The following is an 18,190-nucleotide window of genomic DNA, read 5'->3' as shown; positions in this document are numbered from 1 at the left end:
AACCTAACCCCCTTCCAATGTGTGTTAGGTTACCAGCCGGTTCTGGCACCTTGGCAGCAGAGCCAGATCGAGGCCCCTGCGGTGGATGATTGGGTGAGGCGCTCGGAGGAGACGTGGAACGCTGCACACGTCCATCTGCAGCGGGCCATCCGTCGACACAAGGCGAGCGCCGATCTCCACCGCAGTGAGGGGCCGGTGTACGCACCTGGAGATCGAGTCTGGCTCTCGACCAGAAACCTGCCCCTCCGCCTGCCCTGCCGGAAGCTGGGTCGGCGGTTTGTGGGGCCTTTTAAAGTCCTGAGAAGACTGAACGAGGTGTGTTATAGGTTACATTTGCCTATTGAATATAAGAATATTAACCCCTCGTTCCATGTGTCTCTTCTCAGGCCGGTGGTAGCTGGTCCACTCCAGGAAGGTGAGATAGGAGAGACTCCTCCGCCCCCACTGGACATCGAGGGGGCTCCGGCGTACACCGTTCGGTCCATCTTGGACTCGAGACGTCGGATGGGGGGTCTCCAGTATCTCGTGGAGTGGGAGGGGTACGGCCCGGAGGAACGGTGCTGGGTGCCGCGGAGGGACATCCTAGACCCGTCTCTCCTGTCGGAGTTCCACCGGGGGCATCCCGCGCGCCCTGCTCCGCGTCCTCCTGGTCGTCCCCGAGGCCGGGGTCGGCGCACGGCTGGAGCCGCGCGTCAAGGGGGGGGTACTGTCACGGTTTCGGCCTCCTCCTTGCTCGGGCAGGCTTCGGCGGTCGTCGTCCCCGGAGTACTAGCTGCCACCGTTGTATGTTTCATGTTCATTTGGTTTTGTCTTGATGTTGTACACCTGTTTCCAGTTAGTGTTCATTAGTGTCCTATTTAGTTCTCGTTGTGTGTGTCAGGTGTTGTGTGTGATTGCGCTTCTGTTTGGTGTTCTGTGCTACGTGTTTCCCTCCGTTGTTTTGGAGAGGGTTTTTCGCACATGTTAGTGCGCCGTTTGTTTGACGCCTGTGTGCGCCTTTATTTCGCCTCCGGGCTTGTTGAGCTCGTGTACTAAGTGAATATTTCACTAAAGTATTTTGGACTTAGTTTCTGCGTCCTGCGCTTGATTCCTGCACCACACCCACCTACAGCACCCGTGACAGGTTTTCCCTGTTATCCTCTAACATCAGGAACATGCATGTAGGCAGAGCGTTCCATTGAAGTTTCACTTTGTTTTATAATTCCCCTTTTCTCAAAGATGCCAATGAGAGGGTTGAATCTACTTTTTCCACACAAATGTGGGGAAGAATGTACTAGTCTATCTTTGTCATTTTCCTCTAATACTGCAACAATAACTGAGGTAGCTAGGGAGGATCCGATAAGAGTTGGGACTTCCACAGAACCATCACATCTACCTTTCTCCATTACTTGTCTTCTGGATCAAGTTTCAGCTCTGAGCCACTAACTTTAGTTTTAATGGCTACTTTAAAAGTAGGGAAACATTTCCAGTGGAACCTAGTGAAATTTGACAATGAATTTATCAGCAATGGGAACCCAGGAGTTAATAACGGTGGAGGTACATTCCAAACCTCCCCATATGTGTTGTTGCAGGTTGGAATGTTTTAAACAGAACTCCAAGGCATATTAGTGCACTCCTGTGGTAACCCTCCTGGAGAAAAACAGGTGTTCGCAGTGATTTGATTGAGTGAAAAAATACATAACCTTGGCTTCCCACAGAATATGTGACAGACACCAACGTTACAGTCTGTGTAAAGTTATGGTTGTACATGTCTCTAATGTATTTATTAATGTCCAGGGAAGGTAGAAAATAAATGCATACAGAACATGACTTTCTCTGGAATAATGTAATACCCCCACTTCATTGTTCACTTTTGACAGTGCAATGTAAGAATGTGTAAGTCATGTAATGAAAAGTTTGGACCTCTCAGGAGTTGAAACCATGAAACAATGTATGCTATGTAGAATCTTTTTTTACTTTGACATTAATTGAATCTCTGGCCAAGGAGACAATATGTAAATCTTATCCTCTGACCTTGTCATTGGCTCACTGTGTGGAATCAAACTAGCTAGTTCATGAATATTATCATAGCATTCAAAATGTCCAAATCACTAACTTAAGTCCAATCTAAGCTATCATATTGGACATTTGACAAGAGTACGCAGGGGATAGCATAGAAAACGAGAGATCATACAAAATACCACATTGTATTGCATGTGCTGCACAGCCTTCCCAATTAACAATGCACTGGCACCTCAAACCCTATAATCAATAAATTATACCCACAATTTGCCCAACACATTTTATCTCTGTCCCTAAAATCCCCTACTGTACAATTAAAACAATGGACATTTCCTGGTGGAAATCAGAGTGAAATCAATAATTAATTGTGAATGTAAAGAATCACAGTTCCCATGGGATGGTGTACAGATGGAATTTCAAATGGTGCAGACATAAATAACCGGAAACAATGTGCCTTGAGCCGGCACCTAGGGAGAGGCTGCTGCTGATCTCCCAGCGTGGTTCTGCCAGGAAGCACACAGTGCTCCATTCTGTCATGTAAGTGTGCACTGCTCTCTCCCAGCTCAGCTTGCCGCTCAGAACTACAGTGGCTTGCGAAAGCATTCACACCCCTTGGCATTTTTCCTATTTTGTTGCCTTATAACCTGGAATTAAAATTGAATTTTGGGGGATTTGTATCATTTGATTTACACAACATGCCTACCACTTTGAAGATGCAAAATATTTTTCATTGTGAAACAAACAGGAAATAAGACCAAAAAAACATTAAACTTGAGCGTGCATAACTATTCACCTGTCTCATCTGACCAGAGTACCTTCTTCCATATGTTTCGGGAGTCTCCCACATGCCTTTTGGCGAACACCAGATTTGTGGAATGTACGGCTTAAAATGGTCCTATGGACAGATACTCCGATCTCCACTGTGGAGCTTTGAAGCTCCTTCAGGGTTGTCTTTGGTCTCTTTGTTGCCTCTGATTAATGCCCTCCTTGCCTGGTCCGTGAGTTTTGGTGGGCGGCCCTCTCTTGGCAGGTTTGTTGTGGTGCCATATTCTTTCCATTTTTTAATAATGGATTTAATAGTGCTCCGTGGGATGTTCAAGGTTTTGGATATTTTTTTATAACCCAACCCTGATCTGTACTTCTCCACAACTTTGTCCCTGACGTGTTTGGAGAGCGCCTTGGTCTTCATGGTGCCGCCCCTTGCTTAGTGGTGTTGCAGACTCTGGGGCCTTTCAGAACAGGTGAATATATATACTGAGATCATGTGACGCTTAGATTGCACACAGGTGGACCATATTTAACTAATTATGTGACTTCTGAAGGTAATTGGTTGCACCAGATCTTATTTAGGGGCTTCATAGCAAAGGGGGTGAATACATTTGCACGCACCACTTTTCCGTAATTAATTTTTTTGAATTTTTTGAAACAAGTTATTTTTTTCATTTCACTTCACCAATTTGGACCATTTTGTGTATGTCCATTACATAAAATCCAAATAAAAATCAATTTAAATTACAGGTTGTAATGCAACAAAATAGGAAAAACGCCAAGGGGGATGAATAATTTTGCAAGGCACTGTACATGTAACGGTACAGTGTGGGTGTCATGACCCAGCGGCGAGTCGTCCTGTTAGTTCAGATCTTGAGCAACAGGGCAATGGAGCAAATGGGACATCTCAGTGAGCGCTAGAGGAAGGTGATGGGACTGCATTAACAAACTAAGGTAGCCAACAAGACAATGACCAGTAGCAAAATGAAGATTTTCAGAAACATAAAAAGTTGAAGGCACATTTGTTTATCAGAATACACACATTACAGTATTTACTTTTCCTAGGGTAGTATGTTATATACAGTAAGTTATTCCTCTTTATGGACATTTCTATAGTCAGCTCTGTTCCAGACCAGGTCAGTGGTGATTACCACAGACACACAGAAGGCAGGTCAGTCAGTGATTACCACAGACACTCAGGGGGTCTGTGTGTGCCAGGCCAGGCGGCAGACCTAATTGGAGCCCTCAGTCCTCCATTTCCAAAAGCATGATCTCCCCACAGCAGCCCTGATAAACAAAGCACACAGAGGATCAATGTCTGTTGCCCGGGGAGCCTTCAGCTGGCACAAACGCTGCTCTTTACATCTCTCACTGCACTTTTCCCATTCATTAACCTAAATGATCCGCCTGCCTGGGGGGGAGACAGTGAATGGTGTTAAACAATTATCCAATTAGCAGTCTTTTGTCCCGAATGACCACTTATTTATTGACTGGCTTAATGGCTTGATATATTGATACTTGCAAAACGCTGCAGGCACTGATTAATTAATTAATTGGACTTTCCTGCTACATCCTCTGTCACATGCGTGATGGGGAAGTGAGATACTAATGTTGTCAGTCTAGGTTATCTAGTATCTGGGTGTTAATGTGCATTCACTTTTGAATGAGTCATTAGCCTGGGATTAGTGGTGTGATGTATCGATATTGAATCAATTCTATGGCCCATTTATAATTCTCCATGTCTCTCCTCGGTAAATTCAAGCCATGTGCATCATGAACAGGCAGAGAACTAGGAAATACATGGATGAACACTAAACTATTTAAAAGATCAGAATGTAAAAACTACCAACTGTAAAGGTCAAAGTTAAATAATCTGTAGTCCTTGAGATGGCTGACGAGCCATCTCTCAAAGTGTTCTTAAAAAGCTTAAAAAGCTTATGTAAGGATATATTAATTTCCATGGTGAGAGCTCGAACAAAACACCCCCATGAAATGTCAGGGTTTTAAATAATTTTGTGGGCGGGAAGCCACCAAAGAACTTGTCATTTCCAAACATTAGGGTATTTATGGATTGAAACAAAAGGGCTTGGTGCCGATGAATGACTGGGCTCCAATCAGGACAGACACTGCATACCTGACGGGTATATGAGGACAGCTCTATTGTATCTCGAGGTGACCTACAGTATGCCTTGTTTTGGCATTATTTCGTGCAGTAGCTTTATACAAGGGAAATGGCAATGTCATCTCAAATTCTCTGAGAATGGGAACCCACAGGCTGAATCACCGAATGCCGACAGACACAGAACAGCAGGGTAAGGTTGGCCTACCCTCTCTGTATGTGCTGCAGGTAGCTCCCACCATTCATCTGAGAGAGGAGCGAGGTGGTAAAGGCTAGAATTCCATCTCTTATTATTGACTAGATTATCCCTCAGTTGTGTGAAGTTGTAATCTGACAATCAAAACCCTTTCATGCCAAGCTCGGGCCCCTCCGCTCACTCTCTGTCTCTCTCAGCCCTACTTGGAAAGGATAGTGCCTCGTTAGCTAGCTGATAAATAATGAACAAGCCCCAAACTACAGAGAGAGAAAACTCTGCGGACTGACTATCACCATGGCATTCGGATTCTGCTCGTTCTCTGTCTGTCCGTCTGCTCTGAGTCCTGGGTCCATCAAGTATCAGAGGCTTTATACTCTAAAGACGTCAGCTAAGCTTTCATCCACAAACCAGCCCAACCTATGCTGGCAGGAAACTTGCGTCATTAATGGTTTAAACATGACCCCGTGTTGTGCAGATGACGTAGTTGCGAAATGGACGGTTATTCACCATAGCATACTCTTTAGAAATACCAGTTGGTCAAATATCACTTGCACAATGCCTCATCTCTAAAGCATAAGACAATAAAGCATGTATATACATCTTTAATGAACAGTTATAACTCATTGAACTACTTAAACACAATTTCCCTAGTCATTCTGTTTTCGTACGTTTCCGCCTCAGTATATCCACCACTGATTGAGTATAAATCAATACTCACTTTCGGATCAAATCTAATATTACAGGAACTATTAAACACCTTTTCCTGTTATTGCAGGAATCAATAGGCATACAATATGGTAAACTCAATAAGCCCACCAAATGCATGGGGCATTTTCAGAATCTAACATCCTTTACAGGTAAATGCACTTTCCATTTAGTTATGGCTTCTAAATTATTGGTTTCATAGAGTCCTATCAGCATGACAATAATTATTTAATCCAACATGTTACTGAGAAATACACATTAATTTAGCTATTCCTTGCTGCTGCATTGAGGGAGACACAATCAACCATACAGACTATGTTATAAAATTTACTGTGGTCAAAGAGACACAAACAATTATGTTTGCAGTCTTGTGTAGTGTACTATATATAGAGTTGATTGTATGAAAAACATTATCTGTATGTTTGAGACACTTGGTGGTAATGTTTAAAGTGGTTTTAGTGCCCTTTCCGTGGGCAATCAATATTCCACATATCTAACACCCTCTAAAGTCTATGAGTGGTTGGTGGCTCAGGTGGTAATTGACCTTTAAAAAAAGAAATTATTACCCCATTTTTCTCCCCAATGTCATAATATCCAATTACGATCTTGTCTCATCACTGCAACTCCCCAATGGGCTTGGCAGAGGCAAAGGTCTAGTCATGCGTCCTCCAAAACATGACCCGCCAAGCCGTGCTTCTTAACACCCGCTCGCTTAACCCGGAAGCCAGCTGTCGGAGGAAACACCGTTCAACTGATGACCGAAGTCAGTTGTCAGGCGCCCGGCTCGTCACAAGGAGATGCTAGAGCACGATGAGCCAAGTAAAGCCCCCCCGGCCAAACCCTCCCCTAACCCAGACAACGCCCTATGGGATCAAACCCCAGGCTGTAGTGACGCCGCAACACTGCGATGCAGTGCCTTAGACTGCTGCGCCACTTGGGAGGCTCGACCTTGAATATTTCTATTAGCCTTCTGGGACAAAGGACTAAATAGCCCTGAAGGGGAGGCCTTGCTTTCTTTCTCAGCTAGCAGATAATAATGATGACTTGATATGACTTGACCGTGATAATGATAATGACCGTGATAGGATTTTTTTTTTAAAATACATACAAGACAAAAGGTAAAGCAGGTGTTAGCAACCTGTAATTGATGTTGCTCTCTATGAATAACTTTATAGAGTTGTTATATTCCTCACATGCCAGAGGTAGAGAATGCGTGGTATACTGTCTCTCTCCGCCTCTCTCTCAGTTGCGTGACAAGGCAAGTTATTGCTGGCCACTAACTGAATCACAATGCTTGTCTCAGTTTAATTAATTGTAAAGGAGTAATCTACCTCAACAACAAGGAGATGGCTTACAGTCTCTGTGAGTTATTGAGTTCTCCTACCACGTCATCCTGAAAGTAAAAGAAAGAACATCAGCCACCTTCGACCTCAACCCCAGCACCAAACATGTATGCACACACAACGAACGTACACATGCACACACACATCTGCCCTTCAACTTCCCATATGTGGACAGGAATGCTCTATAGACCATGTTGGTGAATGACAATACCTGCTGTAGTAAGATGCCGTTTTGGAATACCAGACAGAAGCCTGCCTGTATGTGGCCACAAGCATAGTAAAGGGAAGTATGTATTGACCCTGTCTTAGTTTTTTTTGTCTGCAACGAGAACAACTTGGACTCAATGTGGGCAGTGTTGAGAAACCAAGCCATCACCAGAGCATCATGTCGTCAAATTAATATAATCAGTCCCACAGAATTCCTACTGTGGGTAATGACATTAGGACCCGGTGACAGCAATTTTGTCCACTTATGCTGGGGCTCACTAGTCCTCTAGTAGGACCGGGTCAATCGGCCCAGTGTGCCTGCCACCTTAGGGAGTTCTCAGATGACCAAACAGCGCCTCCTACTGGACAACATGAACTTTACAACAACGTGCCACTGGAGGTCCAAATGATATTCAGCCCTTTGAAGATAATTCACTATAACAATCAGGTTAAAGCATATTCACTCCATTGAACCAGTTTAGGCTTATGGATCGAGAGAAAAAATGGGGGAAACCAGAGAGATGGATGAGACCAACGTTATGTTCATCATGAATATCAATCATCCAGGTATCAAAGATCCATGCATAATGGCCATAAGCTGTTACAGTTGTACTATCTAGACCGACCATATTTTACCCCCTCCTTTTCTAACGCACTCTTAGACCAGAGATGATGCCTGTGGAACAGAGCCTTCTGCACATTGGCCACAGGCTGCATCATCCCACTGATAGAGTTAGCTCTATCTGTCTGAAACAGCAGACATGCCCAGCAGCTATTCCAGATGGCTCCCAGCCATGACAGGAGAGGAATACGACCCAGCCGTCACATTTGTTTCATACAGTTGAAGTCAGAAGTTTACATACACCTTAGCCAAATACATTTCAACTCTGTTTTTCACAATTCCTGACATTTAATCCTGTTTTAGGTCAGTTAGGATCACCACTTTATTTTAAGAATGCGAAATGTCAGAATAATAGTAGAGAGAATGATTTATTTCAGCTTTTATTTCTTTCATCACATTCCCAGTGGGTCAGAAGTTTACATACACTCAGTTAGTATTTGGTAGCATGGCCTTTAAATTGTTTAACTTGGGTCAAACGTTTCGGGTAGCCTTCCATAAGCTTCCCACAATAAGTTGGGTGAATTTTGGCCCATTCCTCCTGACAGAGCTGGTGTAACTGAGTCAGGTTTGTAGGCCTCCTTGCTCGCACATGCTTTTTCAGTTCTTCCCACACATTTTCTATAGGATTGAGGTCAGGACTTTGTGATGGCCACTCCAATACCTTGACTTTGTTGTCCTTAAGCCATTTTGCCACAACTTTGGTAGTATGCTTGGGGTCATTGTCCATTTGGAAGACCCATTTGCGACCAAGCTTTAACTTCCTGACTGATGTCTTGAGATGTTGCTTCAATATATCCACATAATTTTCCTTCCTCATGATGTCATCTATTTTGTGAAGTGCACCAGTCCCTCCTGCAGCAAAGCACCCCCACAGCATGATGCTGCCACCCCCGTGCTTCACGGTTGGTATGGTGTTCTTCGGCTTGCAAGCTGTCCCCTTTTTCCTCCAAACATAACGATGGTCATTATGGCCAAACAGTTCTATTTTTGTTTCATCAGACCAGAGTACATTTCTCCATAAAGTAAGATATTTGTCCCCATGTGCAGTTGCAAACTGTAGTCTGGCTTTTTTATGGCGGTTTTGGAGTAGTGGCTTCTTCCATGCTGAGCGGCCTTTCAGGTTATGTCGATATAGGACTTGTTTTACTGTGGCTATAGATACTTTTGTACCCGTTTCCTCCAGCATCTTCACAAGGTCCTTTGCAGTTGTTCTGGGATTGATTTGCACTTTTCGCACCAAAGTACGTTCATCTCTAGGAGACAGAACGCGTCTCCTTCCTGAGCGGTATGACGGCTGCGTGGTCCCATGGTGTTTATACTTGTGTACTATTGTTTGTACAGATGAACGGGGTACCTTCAGGGGTTTGGAAATTGCTCCCAAGGATGAACCAGACTTGTGGAGGTCTACAATTATTTTTCTGAGGTCTTGGCTGATTTCTTTTGATTTTCCCATGATGTCAAGCAAAGAGGCACTGAGTTTGAAGGTTGGCCTTGAAATACATCCACAGGTACACCTCCAATTGACTCAAATGATGTCAATTAGCCTATCAGAAGCTTCTAAAGCCATGACGTCATTTTCTGGAATTTTCCAAGCTGTTTAAAGGCACAGTCAACTTAGTGTATGTAAACTTCTGACCCACTGGAATTGTGATACAGTGAATTATAAGTGAAATAATCTGTCTATAAACAATTGTTGGAAAAATTACTTGTGTCATGCACAAAGTAGATTTGCCAAAACTATAGTTTGCTAACAAGAACTTTGTGGATTGGTTGAAAAACGAGTTTTAATGACTCCAACCTAAGTGTATGTAAACTTCCGACTTCAACTGTATATCAGGCTTTTGTTTCAGTAGTCCCAGGTATCATGTCTGTATTCTGAGCTAAACCCATCCGGGGGGTGCTCTCTTCATCTCTTCATCTCAGACCTTCAAAAACAAGGCAGTCTTAATCACAATGAGACATCAGACACACACAAAGAGATGCATTATTACTGTACGGTTGTTTAGACTTTAGAACCCATCTCACATCCTGGTTAATTATGTCGTCTTTCCACACTTCACTACAGGAAGTGTGGTTATTCCCTGATATAACATCTTGCTTATCAAGATGGCTGAGACCCAAACTTCTGATAGTCAATTCTACTATGGCGCAGTAGGTCATAACACAACACTCTTTGAAAAAGGTTAACTGAGTTGAATATGAGGTTGTTCAACAAAAACGACTCACAGGATTGTTCTGCAGGAGTTTTTACATGGAAGTTTATAGCTGAGTAATGGCGGATGCACGACAACTCCACGTAAATAATCATTATACTGTCTACAACTGTTAAGTCTCTTGTTATGTATTATTCATATGTTTTCAGTAGTGGAGGAATCCATGTTTTTAATTTGCACGGAGCCCTCTTTATGCCCTCTTTTTTTTTTTGGGGGGGGGGGGGGGTCATTTAGCAGACACTCTTATCCAGAGCGACTTACAGGAGCAATTACATTTACATTTACATTTACGTCATTTAGCAGACACTCTTATCCAGAGCGACTTACAGGAGCAATTACATTTACATTTACATTTACGTCATTTAGCAGACGCTCTTATCCAGAGTGACTTACAAATTGGTGCATACACCTTATAGCCAGTGGGATAACCACTTTACAATATGTTTTTTTTGGGGGGGTGGGGTAAGGAGGGGTAGAAGGATTACTTTATCCTATCCCAGGTATTCCTTAAAGAAGTGGGGTTTCAAGTGTCTCCGGAAGGTGGTGAGTGACTCCGCTGTCCTGGCGTCGTGAGGGAGCTTGTTCCACCATTGGGGTGCCAGAGCAGCGAACAGTTTTGACTGGGCTGAGCGGGAACTGTGCTTCCGCAGAGGTAGGGGGGCCAGCAGGCCAGAGGTGGATGAACGCAATGCCCTCGTTTGGGTGTAGGGACTGATCAGAGCCTGAAGGTAAAGAGGTGCCGTTCCCCTCACAGCTCCGTAGGCAAGCACCATGGTCTTGTAGCAGATGCGAGCTTCAACTGGAAGCCAGTTGGCGTTAGTGTGCTTAGGAGCGGGGTGACGTGAGAGAACTTGGGAAGGTTGAACACCAGACGGGCTGCGGCATTCTGGATGAGTTGTAGGGGTTTAATGGCACAGGCAGGGAGCCCAGCCAACAGCGAGTTGCAGTAATCCAGACGGGAGATGACAAGTGCCTGGATTAGGACCTGTGCCGCTTCCTGTGTAAGGCAGGGTCATACTCTCCGAATGTTGTAGAGCATGAACCTATAGGATCGGGTCACCGCCTTGATGTTAGCGGAGAACGACAGGGTGTTGTCCAGGGTCACGCCAAGGCTCTTTGCACTCTGGGAGGAGGACACAACGGAGTTGTCAACTGTGATGGCGAGATCATGGAACGGGCAGTCCTTCCCCGGGAGGAAGAGCAGCTCCGTCTTGTCGAGGTTCAGCTTGAGGTGCCCGTCATCCACACTGATATGTCTGCCAGACATGCAGAGATGCGATTCGCCACCTGGTTATCAGAAGGGGGAAAGGAGAAGATTAGTTGTGTGTCGTCTGCGTAGGAATGATAGGAGAGGCCATGTGAGGATATGACAGAGCCAAGTGACTTGGTGTATAGCGAGAATAGGAGAGGGCCTAGAACTGAGCCCTGGGGGACACCAGTGGTGAGAGCATGTGGTGCGGAGACAGATTCTCGCCACGCCACTTGGTAGGAGCGACCTGTCAGGTAGGACGCAATCCAAGAGTGAGCCACGCCGGAGATGCCCAACTCGGAGAGGGTGGAGAGGAGGATCTGATGGTTCACAGTATCAAAGGCAGCAGACAGGTCTAGAAGGACAAGAGCAGAGGAGAGAGAGTTAGCTTTAGCAGTGCGGAGAGCCTCCGTGACACAGAGAAGAGCAGTCTCAGTTGAATGACCAGTCTTGAAACCTGACTGGTTTGGATCAAGAAGGTAATTCTGAGAGAGATAGCAAGAGAGTTGGCTAAAGACGGCACTCTCAAGAGTTTTGGAGAGAAAATAAAGAAGGGTTAAGTGCCTTGCTCAACGGCACATCGACAGATTTTTCACCTAGTTGGCTCGGGGATTAGAACCAGCAACCTTTCGGTTACTGGCACAACACTCTTAACCACTAAGCTACCTGCCGCTTCCTACAGCAGCTTCAGCAACTCTTAAGAATTGGTTTCTGCTCTATAGCAACTGCACACAAAATCATACAAGTTGCTGAGCATTTAAGAGCATTCTAACTGAACTGAGATTGCAAGGTGTGTGGTGAGTGGGAAAAATTCTGCCTGTAGAAATAGGCCTAGCGCCATCCCACCCCAACCTAATTCTGTCAATTTCTGATTTCAGTATAAATACTTGACAGACTATGCTTCCTATAAAATAGTTTATGAGTAGCCCTCTGGGATGAGCTTTTACCAAGTGTTGCAGATGGTTTAATGGATCATATACAAGCTCCAGGAGGAAACAGAGGAGATCAATCAGGTGAGACTCCTTTCTGGAGGAGCAGTGTGCTCAAGCTCTGTGTCTACAGAGACCTGTCTGTAATCTGTCTCAGACTCTCTTGAACAAAGTTATAGCAGCAGGAAGGAGAGAAAGGAGAGTGTTTAAGAGAGAAAACATCTGTTAAGTTATTTTAACCTAATTATCGTAACATCCTTTGAGAGAGAGACTTGTGATATTCAATCTCCTTGTGATGAGGTCATGAAGGAGTCAGGCGCAGGAGGGTAAATCACAGAATAACAGGCTTTAATCCGCAAAATACAGGTTTACGCAGAAATGCGTCAAACACCCTCCAGAGCACAAAACAGGCGCACTGGAAAATACAAGGCACACGGGGAAAATACTCCTGTCGATACACAATACACGAGCTTCACTAACCTCCACAATAAACAATCACCCACACAGACAAGGAAACAGAGGGAACACTTATACCATGACTAATGAGGGAATAAGGACCAGGTGTGTGTGATTGAAGACAAGACAAATGGAGTGATGATAATTTGGCTCGGCAGTAGCTAGTAAGCCGGTGACGCCTAATGCCGAAACCTGCCCGAACAAGGAGGGGAGGCAGCCTCGGTGGAAGTTGTGACAGTACCCCCCCCCCCCTTGACGCGCGGCTCCAGCAGCGCGAAGACCCCAGCCTCGGGGACGGCCAGGAGGACGCGGAGCAGGGCAAGCCGGATGGCGACGGTGGAAATCCCGTAACATGGAGGGATCGAGGATATCCCTCACCGGGACCCAGCACTGTTTCTCCGGACCGTACCCCTCCCACTCCATGAGGTACTGAAGGGCCCCCACCCGACGCCTCGAATCCAGGATGGAACGGACAGAGTACGCCGGGGCCCCCTCGATGTCCAGAGGAGGTGGAGGGACCTCCCGCACCTCAGCCTCCTGGAGCGGACCAGCTACCACCGGCCTGAGGAGAGACACATGAAACGAGGGGTTAATACGGTAATCAGGGGGGAGTAATAACCTATAAGTGACCTTGTTGACTCTCCTCAGGACTTTGAACGGCCCCACAAACCGCGGGCTCAGCTTCCGGCAGGGCAGGCGGAGAGGCAGATTCCGGGTCGAGAGCCAGACCCGATCCCCCGGTACAAAGACGCGGGCCTCACTGCGGTGGCGGTCAGCGTTGGCCTTCTGATGACGCACAGCGTGTTGGAGGTGAAAGTGGGAAGCATCCCATGTCTCCTCTTTGTGCCGAAACCAGTCATCCACTGCAGGAGTCTCGGTCTGGCTCTTGTGCCAGAACCGGTTGGTAACCTAGAATACACTGGAAAGGCATTAGGTTAGTGGAGGAGTGGCGGAGAGAGTTCTGGGCATATTCTGCCCATGGCAAGAACACCGACCACTCCCCCGGCCGGTCCTGGCAGTAGGACCACAGGAACCTACCCACGTCCTGATTTAACCGTTCCACCTGCCCATTACTCTCGGGGTGGAACCCAGAGGTCAGGCTGACCGAGACCCCCAGACGTTCCATGAACGCCTTCCAGACCTTGGACGTGAACTGGGGACCTCGGTCAGACACTATATCCTCTGGTACCCCGTAGTGCCGGAAGACGTGTGTAAACAGGGCCGCCGCAGTTTGCAGAGCCGTGGGGAGACCGGGCAGAGGAAGGAGGCGGCAGGCTTTAGAAAAGCGGTCCACAACGACCAGGATGGTGGTGTTACCTTGGGAGAGGGGAAGATCAGTTAGAAAATCAACACTTAGGTGAGACCATGGTCGTTGTGGAACTGGTAAAGGTTGTAACTTACCAGCTGGGAGATGCCTAGGTGCCTTACTCTGGGCGCACACTGAGCAGGAGGAGACATACACCCTCACATCCTTAGCCAAGGTAGACCCACCAGTATTTTCCGGTCAGGCAGCGCACTGTACGGCCCAGTAGATCAGACGATCACGGATAAGAGCAGGCATGTACTGTAACCCATCTGGACACTGAGGTGGAGAGGGATCCGTGCGTAATGCCTGCTCTATATCCTTGTCCATCGCCCATAAACCGGCGCCACAATGCAGGAGGCCGGCAGTATGGGAGTGTTGTCGCTGGGCCTCTCCTCTGTGTCATACAGCCGGGACAGTGCGTCGGCCTTCACGTTCTTCGTACCTGGGATGTATGATAGAGTGAAATCAAACAGGGTGAAGAATAGGGCCCATCTGGCCTGGTGAGGATTCAGCATCCTCGCTGCCTGGATGTACTCCAGGTTACGGTGGTCCGTCCAGACGAGGAAAGGGTGTTTTGCCCCCTCGAGCCAATGCCTCCACACGGTCAAGGCTCGAACAACAGCCAACAGCTCCCGATCACCAACGGCGTAGTTCTGCTCCGCCGGGCTGAGCTTCTTCGAGAAGAACGTACAGGGGCGGAGCTTGGGTGGCGTACCCGAGCGTTGAGACAGGACAGCTCCTATCCCAACCTCGGACGCATCCACCTCCACTACGAACGGTAGTGATGAATCGGGGTGGGCCAGTACTGGGGCTGAGGTGAACAGACCCCGCAGTTTGCTGAAGGCCAGGTCAGCCTCAGCAGACCAGCGGAGCCGGGACGGCCCACCCTTCAACAGGGAGGTAATGGGAGCTGCGACCTCGCCAAAGCCCCGGATAAACCTCCGATAGTAGTTGGATAAGCCAAGGAATCGCTGCACCTCCTTGACCGTGGTTGGAGTCGGCCAATTACGCACGGCTGAAATGCGATCTCCCTCCATCTCCACACCTGAGGTGGAAATGTGGTATCCAAGGAAGGAGACGGACTGCTGGAAAAACATACACTTCTCTGCCTTAGCATAAAGGTCATTTTCCAACAGTCGGGCCAGCACCTTGCGAACCAGGGACACATGCTTGGCGCGCGTAGCGGAATACACCAGGATGTCATCGATGTAGACCACTACACCGCGACCAAGCATGTCCCGAAACACCTTGTTTACAAAGGACTGGAAAACTGAGGGAGCATTCATCAAACCATAGGGCATCACCAGGTATTCATAATGTCCTGTGGTTGTGCTGAATGCTGTCTTCCACTCATCTCCCTCTCGGATACGCACCAGGTTGTACGCACTCCTGAGATCTAATTTGGTGAAGAAGCGCGCCCCATGCATTGATTCAATCACTGAAGGAATGAGGGGGAGAGGATAACTAAATCTTATCGTCTCCCTGTTCAGTGGTCGATGATCAATGCACGGGCGCAGACCTCCGTCCTTCTTCTTCACAAAGAAGAAACTCGAGGAGGCGGGTGAAGTGGAGGGACGTATATACCCCTGGCGCAGGGACTCAGTGACATATGTTTCCATAGCCACCGTTTCAGCCTGTGACAGGGGGTATATATATATGACTCCTGGGAGGTACATCGTCTACCCGGAGGTTTATCGTGCAATCCCCCGCCCGATTAGGTGGTAATTTAGTCGCCTGCGTTTTAGAGAACGCTTGCGTCAGATCGAGGTATTCAGGGGGAATGCGCACGGTGGAGGTACTGTCTTGACTTTCCAATGTGGTTGCGCCAACGGAAACACCTAGACACCTACACTCTCGCAACCACCCCGTGAGAACCCTCTGCGGCCATGAGAAGGTCAGGTTGTGGAGTGCTAGCCAAGGGATACCTAATACCACAGGGAAAGCAGGAGACAATAATGGAAAAAGTAACCTGCTCACAATGAGTCTCCTGGGTAATCATGGTGACTGGTGCAGCAACTTCCTTAACCAACCCGGACCCTAATGGTCGACTATCAAGTGCTCTGATGGGGCGTGGAATGGCGGGGAATCAATGGAATGCATATACGGTGTGCGAATGCCCTATCCATAAAGTTCCCAGCTGCGCCTGAATCGACTAGCGCCTTACACTGGGGAACTATCATGTGCTCAGGAAAGGAGATGTGTATTTTACAGTGCGCAGCAGAGGGCTCTGAACGAGTGTGGGTGTTCGATACCTGGGGTGATGCGAGAGTGCCCTGCCTGCCGCCTCCCGGCCCAAAAGAACGTTGACTATGACGTGTGGTGTATTGCCCCTTCGTGCCACCAGAGTGGTACTGTCGCTGTCCTCCTCCGCTCTCTCGGCCGGCGGCTCCACCCAGCTCCATCGGCTCGGGATCCGAGTCGTCCGGGGTGGAAACGGGCAGACCCCTACCAGGACGTCCTCTGGCTGCCAGCAGGTTGTCCAAACGAATGGCCATGTCCACCAGTTTGTTGAAGGACAACATGGTGTCTCGGCAGGCTAGCTCCCGTCGGACATCCTCCCGCAGATGGCACCAGAAATGGTCGATCAGGGCCCGCTCATTCCACCCGGACCCTGCTGCCAGCGTCCGAAACTCAAATGCGAAGTCCTGCGCAGTCCTCGTCCCCTGCCTCAGGTGGACCAGCCGCTCGCCCGCCTCTCGACCCTCGGGCAGGTGATCGAAGACCGCCCGGAAGAGGCGAGCGAACTCCCCGTTGTTCTCCAACGCGGCTCCTCCTTCGTTCCACACCACGTTGGCCCACTCCAGGGCTTTCCCCGAGAGGCAGGAGACGAGGGCGGACACCTTCTCCCGCTCCGATGGAACCGGTCGGATGCTGGAGAAGTAGAGCTCCAGTTGGAGAAGGAATCCTTGGCACAGCGCCGCTGTCCCGTCGAACTCCCCTGGTCGGGATATCCGGATCCCTCCAGGTGCTGGGGTGTAGGTGGCGGGATCCGGTTGACCAGCTGGTCTCAACGGATCGGGCTCTCTCCTCTCCAGGCGTTGGATGACCTGAAGAACCCGACCCATCGCTTCACCCAAGCTGGCTAGCATAGTTGAATGCTCCTGGACCTGTTCCACGACTCCAGGCATGTGCGTCTCTCCCGCTGACTCCATAAGCGGGTGGGTGATTCTGTGATGAGGTGGTGATGAAGGAGTCAGGCACAGGAGGGTAATTCACAGAATAACAGGCTTTAATCCGCAAAATACAGGTTTACGCAGAAATGTGTCAAACACACTCCAGGGCACAAAACAGGTGCACTGGAAAATACAAGGCACACAGGAAAAAATACTCCTGTCGATACACAATACACGAGCTCCACCGAGCTTCACTAACCTCCACAATAAACAATCACCCACACAGACAAGGAAGCAGAGGGAACACTTATACCATGACTAATGAGGGAATAAGGACCAGGTGTGTGATTGAAGACAAGACAAATGGAGTGATGATAAATGTATCGGCAGTAGCTAGTAAGCCGGTGACGCCGAACGCCGAAACCTGCCCGAACAAGGAGGGGAGGCAGCCTCGGCGGAAGTCGTGACACTTCTGGACTTATTTTGAAGGTGTTTTAATAATTGTGGCAAATACATTACAACATCGATTTCCCCAGAGACAAAAAAAACACAAAAAATAACCAATCAAAATACCATCTTAAACAATTAAGAGTTATGTACGTGTTCTGTAATAATCAGCTCTCCATTGTGCAGTGGTAAATAGACGGAGACGGTCATGGAGAACACATACCGTATATCATACCAGGCATTTGACCAGGGAAACAAATCAGGTGTGAAATGTTATCTTGGAAAGTTAGATCTTAGAAGCTATGTCATCAACATGTTCGTACCACAGCATTAAACAGCCTATAATAAAATAGCCATGATGAACCTGGCGCCATTTAACATTTATGTACTGTACATGGCCTGCTTTCATATGGGAACCAGCGTGAAACCTCAGGGCACCCTGCTTGAGTAACAATGCAGACCAGATGTGAAGGGAACCGTATGACCAGTATTAGACAAGCCCACAGTAGGGTCCAT

Source organism: Coregonus lavaretus (genome assembly GCF_964263955.1).
Source record: "Coregonus lavaretus genome assembly, chromosome: 18".
NCBI classification, from domain to species: Eukaryota; Metazoa; Chordata; class Actinopteri; order Salmoniformes; family Salmonidae; genus Coregonus; species Coregonus lavaretus.
This window is presented reverse-complemented; position numbering follows the sequence as displayed.